We start from the raw sequence: 10892 nt of genomic DNA on the forward strand, positions 1-10892 counted from the left end.
GAACACTGTAGTTACCTATATATGATGATTTATATATATATATATAGGCCTATATACTGTAGGCAATAGGCGTATATATATATATATAATAGGCCTATATATATAGACCTATATAATGCATATAGGCTTATATGTTCAGTAATTACTGATATGGCGCATTTGGATATATAGAAAGCATTCAAAACTGTCAATCATAATATTCTAGTAGTCTATAGTCAATACCGGAGTCAGTATAAAATAACTAGTATAGTTCATATCGTACTTTAGCAACCGTAAGCAGATTGTAAATATCAATGATGCTAAATGTAACCCATGTCTAATTATATACAGTCCTCTAGGGGGAGTCAAGTAGAGCCCTTAATGTTTCTATGTCACTTTAATGACATATCGGTGAGAGTTTAATGTAAAATAATGATGTACATAGACGACACCGTCCTTTCACTATGTGTTACAGGTAAAAATTCCATTGCATCATTAATGCAACACAAATCAATAATTACATACAAAAATGTCATTGCATCATTAATGCAACACAAATAAAAAAATTAACACAAACACAAATCAATCCCTCCACCCCATACACATCTAGATGTGTATAAGAGACAGATTCTGGTACTCTCTCTCTATCCAGACCAAGACGAAACAATTAGGCTTAGTTCAACAAGGAAGCTGGGTATCAACTTTATGTTAACTATTGGTAGAAAAATAAGTAAAATATCTCAAGGAAGTTTTGCGAGGCCGTACAGTATATTAAAGAAAGCAAATTTAGGATTCAAATGTCTGTACAGGCAAGGCATTGTTGTTTTTAATTGGACAAATATTATGTCAAGACTTGATAACATGTCACCTGATGGTTTTTAAAATATCTACGTATACGTAAGAGTTGACCTGAAAAATTGGTTTCAAATTGTGCACAACAAGTCTGATAAGATAAAATAAAAATAAAAAAGTAGTGGACTCAAACAAATTACTGTATTGCGAATCGAAAATAAGTTTATCCAACTTTCAATTGATTGATTCACCCGAAAGAGTACACTGAAAGGCTTGCGTACCAATATTATTCTAACTATTTTCTAGTAGTAGTGTCTGTTTATATCAACCAACCTACACTAAACCATTTTTAAAAAGATAGAGACATCAATCTATTCGCTGAAAGAGCACTTTATTAGAATATCTTGCCATTATGAGTCTTGTAATAGCGTATGTCGTAATTACTATATGCACCGACATAACGGCCAAATTTGCAATACATTTTACTTTGCTGGAATTGAGGAATAAAATAAACTGCCTAAAACTACACAGAATATTTAAAGTTAATAATATTTAAATTGAATGTTATAGAACGACTCTCTAGTAAGTGATTAAGTAAGCAAGAAGTAAATAGACAATTTAAGCAAATGCAAAGATACGAACGAAAACACGCAAGCAAACAAAAATTATCACATACTCTTCTTTAAGATTAGGCGAGACTTTTTTATAACTTGTTTCGCGAAGCGTTTTTCTTTAAGATCGTCATAGGAGGGCGGAAAAAAAATAAAAATAAAATTTTGTTTTCTTATTTAGCAAATAGTTTTACCAAAACCATCCAGACGGTTGAGAAAATAAAAATAACATTTTATTGCTGAATGCAAACAGTGTATTAATGGGATGGGTAAATGCTCTAAATTTATATAATTAGGAAGAAATATAAATAAATTATCTGACTTTTGCAGATTTCAAGGCAGCGACGGGCGTAATACAAATAAAGAAAAAAAATTCTGAAATTTCCATTTTTCTAAAATGTTATTTTTATTCTAAATCATCCTTACTGGCGGGCGGCTGGTTCGCTAAACACAAGGTATAAAAAATGTATCGCCTTAATTTACACGGACCCCAGTTAAAAACATTTAAAATCGTAATAAATTTGATACATACTGCAGTACACCCACAACAATTAAGCCTCTGGGCATTCTATGTTGCCAGGGAAAATCCAATTATGCTTTAGTTAGTTGATACTTAGTTTAGGTAAGCCTACATTTTTCAATTATCGTTCAGTTACTTTATCGATCGATTCTCTAAAAATACGGTATATATTATAGGCCTATGTGTGAGTTTGGAGTTGAGTATTTGGCCTAATAATGTTCGTTCGTCCTATTTTTCAACATTTTCTGTTATTCATTGTCTATTATAGAACTATCTATGTTATTTTCACAGGTATTTCAGATTCTGTATAAAATTCATTTTTATTTCAATCTACTTTAGCGCTTCTGTATCCTCTTGATATTTCGATTTTTCATTCGGTTTTGTCGTAAATATAACGACATAAAGTACTGACGCGGAACCATCTAAATGTATAAAATTCAAAAATGATTCCTCCCGTATTAATTGGATTTTATTCATTTTCTAATTATTAGAATTTCTAAAGATATGCAGACTGTGGTATAACCCCCAATATTTGGTGATATATATAATATTACACGTTGTATTACTATAAATATTAATAAATAATAATGGGCCAACAGTATATATTATTTATTTTCAATATCACATTAAAATATGGGATGTTATGCATTATTTTGTGTAATTATAATTTCAAAATAACGACCAATTTTGTTGGCTAGCGAAACGAACCTGCTGTATCTCCTACAACAAAACCGAAAGCGGACTTTAAAAAAAAATTGCTCGGGTTTAATGCCTAACATTGTCACTTTAAAATCTTTCTGCGTGACTAGGTATTACTTGATAGCAATTCCAGGCCTCATCAACAGAGAGAAAAAAATATTAAAGCAGATAATTAAATTGAATCATAATACTGTGCAATTTTAATACGTAGTGTGCAGAATGGCATTGCAATCATCATTACAGAACCCTTTTAATATACAAATTTTTAATTGGAGACTTGCAACAGATAACTAGGCCTATGTAATTGAAATTCATAGTAATGGAGGCGAAACGAAGGAAGATTCAAGAAAATATTGTTGTTAAAATGTCAAGGTTTACAAACGCGAAGAAAATTACTTTGACGTGAATTGTTAAATCGATAAAGAATTACAGATCTGTTGCCGAGTAGTAGTTTTCATTAAAAAATACCAGAAAATACGTTATTATAAACTTATATCTACTTTTCATTTATAGATAATTATTATACATTATATAATTGATTTTTGTTTATATGAGCTGCGATTCTTTAATATATTTCTTTTCACGAGTGCATGGTTTGGATTAGTAAGCACTCAAGGTGATTTTCAGTTGCTAAGCTTCAATCGATGTTATTGGTGAAAAGAGTATTTTTATGATTTTTAATCTGTCATTAATATTATGAATATGACATATTATGTACTTCACGTGTCCTCGATGTCACTGAAATTCAAGAACACGTAGCCAGGTCCTCAGCACGTTTTCATATAGGTTATACCACCCATGCACGCGCAAAACGTTAAAACACGTTTGCGTTCATTAAAAAGTTTCTAAATCTATTGCATGCTACATCTCATTGATTGTTTTTTCCTTTATAACGCCAGATCAGTCTTCTGATATAGCATTTAGACCAATTTAAAAAAAAGTAGTTTCCCGTTCAATATAAAAAAACAACAAAAAACTAGGAAAATGAGGGTACTTTTTTTTTCTTTTTAACTTACTCCGATATGGCAAATCCAATATGGTTGATGAGAAACAGCTACTACTTTCTCTCTTTTACCAAGTAGATACATTGAAAGTAACTAAAAGAAGCACTAGGCATGATTCATACCATATACATCCCCAACCAAGAGCGACCGAAAGAGGAATATTAATGATTTGAGTTAGCCAGATTTTCGTACATATAGTAAAATAAAAAAAATAAAAAATGGTACGGCAGAGAAAATGGATGCGCGAGGGGACGAGAAACATAGTTTTTTTTTAAATGGGCCTTAAATCAACCGGAACACGTTAAATGTACAAAGACTTCAAAAAACACCCAAAGGTCATAAGGTCAATCGACATAAACCTATGTTGTCTGTATATTCGTTTATGTTGATTGACCTTGATACGGGCATGCGAAGTTCAAACGAGAATAGACCTTTCCGGAGTGTCAATCATACTTAACAACTGACTAATCAGAACAGCGTTAGGAATACGCGCGCGTCTTACAAACACACGTGTTGTCCCACAAACGCACGTGTTCGCGTATGTTTTAACACTGCCGTCTTGTGAGACCTTAGCAACAAAATCCAAGGGGCGGAGCTTAGTGGAAAGGTCCATTGGCTTACCAATACAGGTCAAACTATGATGACTGTTAGGCCTGCACACATTAAGCCACGTGCCGTTGTTGCAATATATATAGGCCCTACAAGTTTGAATGCGCATGGCAATCCAACTTATCGACGAATAATAAATACACATTATATGACAATTGTAACATTATTATTATTATTATTATTATTATTAAAAAAATACTTATAATGGTCACATTATTAAGAAGACACAACAATAATTGTTACTTAACCAATATCCTGAGGCGCGTGGAACGGAGAGAGTAGAGAAAACAGTAGAACTTATACATACTGTTTGTGGTGCTGAACTAATAATAATAATTCAAATAATAAAACATTAAATAGTTAAACCGTTATTAAATTTTTAATTATTGGTCATGTTGTAACTTCAGCCGTTGTCTTTCAAACCATTTAAATTATCGTAGCAAAAAGTATAAAAACTAACTTGTGTTTTTAATGAAAGTTAATCACTTGTAAATTATAAATGCTTGAAAATGTGTAGTTCAATGGTTTGATTGAATGTGTGTGGAATGGGAATTGAATATATGGCGTAGACCTATGTTTAAGAAAAAAATACAAAGTATAGGCCTATGTAGGCCTTTAGTCAGTTGTTAAGTTTGATTGACACTCCGGAAAGGTCTATTGGCTTTACAGGTCAAACTATGATGACTGTTAGGCCTGCACACACTAAGCCACGTGCCGTTGCTGCAACAATAGGCCCTACAAGTTTGAATGCGCATGGCAGTCCAACTTATCGACGAATAATATATACACATTATATGACAATTGTAACATTATTATTATTATTATTATTATTATTATTATTATTATTATTATTATTATTATTATTATTATTATTATTATTATTATTATTTAACCTTTAATTTCGTATCCGAACCTGTGCACTAATTTACCGATAGTACATGGTCTATTTGACCTCTATCGGTTTGACGAGTTTTTGTATGATGTTTATGTCTACCCTCTTAAACACGTGCGATATTAAGGCGTCGTGTACGGTATACTGTAGAGCAAACTTGAAAAATTGGCGGAAGGAAAAAGTTTTGTGGAAGAAGACGATACAATAACTGGACAAATTGAATTTTCGTATTTGAGGCTTGAATATGAACTGAACTTGGATACAATGTATTCAAGCACTTGTGAGTCGAAAGCGATTTGTTCATGCAGTACTATGTAGCTCCCTCGTATCTGGGCATACATAGGATTGACAATAGTGAACCTCATCACTGTATAAGTAGCAATCTTTTTACAATACAAACATATGTAAAGACAATAAAATATCGTTTTGAGGGTTAGAAAGTGAAGCTATTTTTTAAAATTATCGTCAGAAACCAACTCTTATTACAATATTACTTGACAATAAATCCACCCATAGGCTTACCATTTACCACACAGCTGTTAACTTCGATAGGAATAAGCACTCCCTTCAGTAATTATCATCTTGACACATAAGGCATATATATATGTATATATATAATTATATATAGGCCTATATATGTATATATTATATAACAATGTGTGTATATACATGCAGGTACCTTGTTTGATTTTCCTGATCTATCACAACAGAACTAGAATGTGTGTGGGTGAGTTGTTATTAATGTGTAAAGCTCCAAATGTCTTTGTAATCTCCTTATTGCGATTATGAATCCGTCAAGATTATTAAACTCTCGGAATGTTTTGATTAACTAAAGAAATATTGAAAGTACCAACATTGACTCAAATTTATCTGAAATTCATGATTAGTTACTATTACCTTAAATGTGATTAAACAAGATATTATGATCAATTAATGTCCTAACATTTAAGTAATGTCAATAAAGGAGACAATGATTAAGTAGATAAATAATACAGTTATTAAGTAAAGACAGTAAATTAAGTAAACAAATAATATTATCTGAAATTCATGATTAGATACTATTGCTATGTGACTAAACAAGATATTATAATCAGTTAATATCCTAACATTTAAATAATGTCAATAAAAGAGACAATGATTAGGTATGGCAATTAGCATGCTTGTTTCTTAAGTTTGATTATAGAAATACAAAATTATTGATAACAATTATTGTTTATTATTAACATTACAGTTAATAATGTGCAGTTATACTTACCTCGGGTTTTGGCGGACAGATTGCGCATAAGGAACATTACAACAAAGTACAATAACATTTGGAGAATATTAAATGTAAATACTGTTCACAACGTTTATTTAAAAGTATATGTAATGTACAATATAGTTATGGTCCTTGTTAATAAAAACCAACGAAGAAATGTGGATGAGTAGATCAATATTACAATCTACCAAGGTAGGCATGCCGGGTGGGGGGGGGGAAGCCCCTACTCCCTTCAAATAATGTACCGGTACTTACTTATTTTTCGTACGCACGTACCGGTACTATTTATTAGACTCGTGGGGGCCAACGGCTTAACGTCCTACCCGAAGAATGAGGTAATGGACTTTTTCGCTAAGCCCCGCCCTTTGGATATGTTGTTAATGCCCCACAAGTGCGCATGCGTACGGGTCGAAATTTTCGATTCACTTAGTTGAAAAAAAAATGTAAGTGCGCATGCGTATGAGCCGACGCTTTCGATATGCATGAATAAATTCGCCTAGTGGAAAACCGGCTTTAGACCGGGTCAACGCGCGTGTTTGTCAGACACGCCCATATTCCTGGCCTTGTTCTGATTGGTCAGTTATTACGTTTGATTGACACACCAGATAGGTCAATTAGTTCAGAGTGCCTGATCCAAGAACACATGGTTGGTTGCATCTTCCAGCTTTCTCTGCTCTCAGTGCCAATGACAAAAGGTGTTACGTGCATTAAATTTTTTTTTTCATTTAGTATAAGGACACAAGCAGAGGTAAAAAGCAATCTATTTATAGACATATTGAAATGTTTTAAGGACACACGAAAAGGTAAAAACTGTCAATTTTAGATTATAGGTAAGTTTAAGTTGAATAATGCTTCAAAAATAAACTTATGTTCTTAAACTCTTTCTTCTTATGATAAATCACAAATATACAAAATATGATATTGACATTATGTTCGTAATAAGGATTTTTAAAATTAAAACCATGTCAACTTGGAGAGAAGCCGCTGGCTACTCGGAATTCGATCCCATTATTATTATTACGATACAGCTGTAGCAACCTTAAACATTGCAACGAAAAGACAGTTTAAATTGTAGTACAATACATCGTGAAAAGAGTGATGATGATAATAAAGATAATGGAGATGAGGGTAAAGATGACGATGATGGTGAAGATAAAGATAATAACAATAATAATAATAATAATAATCATCATCATCATAACAATAGGCTATAGGAAGTCTGGGATCAATTACTGGAGCCATTTATCAACCCATATCAAATTTCATATATCTTATATCAATTATTTTAACATAAACAATTGAAATATTAGACAAGATACATAAACAATAAAAAAAAAAGCATTTATAAATATAGTCTACTGAAAACATAATATAAGACTGCTCAAATTATAACTTTATAAGTTTACACATCTAGATGTGTATAAGAGACAGTATATATATATATATATATATATATATATATTTAGGCCGATGTGACCATAATGGCCATTTGATTGGCTCTTTTGAAGGCTTAAGGACGTGGTGTATGACTACTTGGCATTAGTTGTTAGAAGTTACAGCAGTCCGTCGTTACACCGTTTCTTAATGACATGAGGGAATTGTAGACGCAATCACACGTTTGTATCTTAATTCCAACAAAATATTGTGATAAACTAAGAGAGTTATATAATGCAAACGTCCAGCTGCAAAATTATTAAATCAGAAGCGAAACAAACAGCATATGCGGTCATCATCATCATCATCATCATCATCATCACCATCATCATCATCATCATCAACATCAACATCATCACCTTGATGATGATTATGATGATGTTGATCATCGTCATTGTCCTCATCATCATCATCACCTTGATGATGATTGTGATGATGTTGATCATCGTCTTTGTCTTCTTCATCATTATCATCATCATGATTATCATCATTATACTTATTGACAATATAAATTACTTTCTCGCAGATCGATCAAGATGAAATGCCCCGAGTAAGTTCCGCTAACTTCAGAGCTTTTAGATCCTAAATTGGTATTCGAAGCATACATTAGCACATTTCCTTGTTGATCGTTTTTTTAAACCTCACTACCAGCCAAGGATATAGATCATACATTATTTACGCATGATATACTGGCATTTTCTAAAGTGCTCTTTCTGACGCGACGGCGAACAGACGTTGATCAGCCAAGGAGAACAGAAGCTGCTCTTAAAAACTGTCAAAGTAAGTCATTACTTATTGAACTAAAGTCGGGCACTCACGACGCCTGACGATCGTCGGCCGACGCGATTCTATGGAGAACGCAGCGCCAAGACGCGCGCGCAACGAACCGTTTTTTAATGATGATCCGTTCAGAGTGCAACCGATAATCAGCAGACGGCATCGCTTTGGCTAGCACTCACAGAGAGCGGAGCTGGATTCGTCGTATGACGCAGTGAGCGCCCGGCTTAAGTCTCAATATTCATGTTCACTCTACTCAAATCTAGCTTATAATATATCCCAGAAAACATACAGTCATAGGTAAAAGTAATAGGCAGTAATCAAAACAACATTTAGTGTCAATACATTCGCTAGCGTCATGTGCAGATTCCTACATAGTTCGTACGTTAAATTGCAAGGTATCAGTATGTCCAAAGGCAAACCAATTTGGTCAATAGTACAAGCGGCTGGAGCCTCGATTGTTGCTTGGATCAACCTTGAAGTTTCGAAACTTTTGCTGTGCAAGTCGCTTTTGTCCCTGGGCAAGGCACTATATCTACGTTTGTCTCTCTACCCAGGAGTATAAAATGTGTAGCTGTAGAATGTTGTGCCACTTTGTGCTGGTTTGCCATTGTATGTTATCCAGTGACCAATAATAATAATGCTCAGCACCTTTCACCATTTAATTTGGAATTGGCGCTATATAAATCTGGGGGTGCACGATTTGGCGATAGCGGGTGCGTGAGAATGAACATCACCTCCGCCCCACACCATGGTTGGCACCTCTAGGTGCCCGGAAATTGCACTATTATACCTTAAAAATCTTACCGGTGCTAGGCCTATGTTCATATTAACAATATAATACAAGAATTATTTTTCTTAATACAATTTAAGTGGGTGCTATGCGCCCCCTCTGCATCCGCCCCAGTAATTATTCGGTTATTATTAGTCAGGTACACACTGCACCAGTGGTCGTCGGCCACGCGGCGAGGTGCGCACAACGGGTTGTTATTTAATGACGACCCGCCAAGACTGCCACCGACAGTCGACAGACGATCCATCGTGTAGTCGAGCACTCACTGAGGGCGTTGATGCATTCTTTAGCCAATGATCATACAGTACGACGTTTGTACGACGCAGTGAGTGTGGTGTAAGGACATAACCATTAAATGACCCCCTTGTTCATTTCTCATTTAGGTTGATCCGGATATTAAACAATATATTTCTATAAATGTGTTACTGGAAGGAACTTCACTGGTTTTTTTTGGCTGCAGCACTAAAATGCACTGTACTGTTGGCCTATGTACACGAAACATCTCAAAGAAAAGAGTTATTTCGAGAATTGATTAATCTTGTCTTGTGCCTTGAAAAATTGGCAGAGAAACTCAAAGAAATACTCAACAGTACATATAGCCTGTAGTAAACGCTGTGAAGCTTCAACTGTTAGACTTACGAATCTGCCAAACAATGATGTTGTATTGTTAGATTATGCGTGGAACATAAAATAATTTACACCCAACTGTGCTTGTAAGACGAAAACATATTACTTCCGCCGAGATTGAGATGAATTGTACTGCATATAATACAAATATTCTCACAGAAAAATAAATATTATACCTAGATGACATTGGAAAAGTTCAAATGCATCGATCCGGTTCGAGAATTTACATTGAAGTCCATAATCACGAAAATACAGGCCTACAATGCCATTTCAGTTCTTTCCTGACACGCTAAAAAAAAACTGTTTGTGTCGGATGTAAACTGATTGAACATTCTACAAGCAACTGCAACATCATCGATCAAAAGATGCGTTCAACACCTTTTCAACTTTAGCTTTTCGACTAGCTACAAAAAAACCCCTCATCTTCCTGTGATTAATGAACTTATGAAAAAAAAAACCAAGTTCGTTTTTAATTTAAGGTCTTTAAATGTAAAACATATCGCAATAAACTCACGCTACATTAATTGATCGATAGTTATAAGAAGAGCAACTACGAAATATTGTTAAAAAAATAAATAAGTAGTAGGCCTAATAATTAAAGATTCTCGAAATTACAAGTTGAAGTCATATGGAACTAAAATTAGCGATACGGAATTGGCCATCGAAAATATACAAGTATCTATAGAATATAGTAAAACCTGTTTTAACAAACAATTCGAAATTTGCCCCAACCATGAATTCAAGTTCTTGTGAGAATATTGCACTAACTTTTAAGTGGAGGAATATAGGGGTGAATATGATTCAAATAGAATATCCAAATTACGGAAGAAGGAAATCGAAATCGTACAGGAGCTATATAGAACAGAATCTGACATTTCACCTATAAAATAATATATG

General features: G+C 33.8%; 1 protein-coding gene across 2 annotated transcripts in view; it reads left to right on the plus strand.

Moving 5' to 3' along the window:
* LOC117109959 (synaptotagmin-15-like) overlaps positions 1 to 10892 on the plus strand; it is a 45670-nt gene that overhangs the window by 9608 nt on the left and 25170 nt on the right. Inside the window, exon 1 of one of the 2 annotated variants that reach the window (XM_033252469.1) lies at positions 8559 to 8578. The exons of the other annotated variant lie outside the window; for it this stretch is intronic. The gene's annotated coding sequence lies outside the window, so the exon portion shown is untranslated. Of the gene's footprint in view, positions 1 to 8558; positions 8579 to 10892 lie in introns of those variants that run through there. 2 annotated transcript variants of the gene reach the window in all.

Source organism: Anneissia japonica, unplaced genomic scaffold (genome assembly GCF_011630105.1).
Source record: "Anneissia japonica isolate Jap-2015-1 unplaced genomic scaffold, ASM1163010v1 scaffold585_len4108843_cov191, whole genome shotgun sequence".
Taxonomy (NCBI): Eukaryota; Metazoa; Echinodermata; class Crinoidea; order Comatulida; family Comatulidae; genus Anneissia; species Anneissia japonica.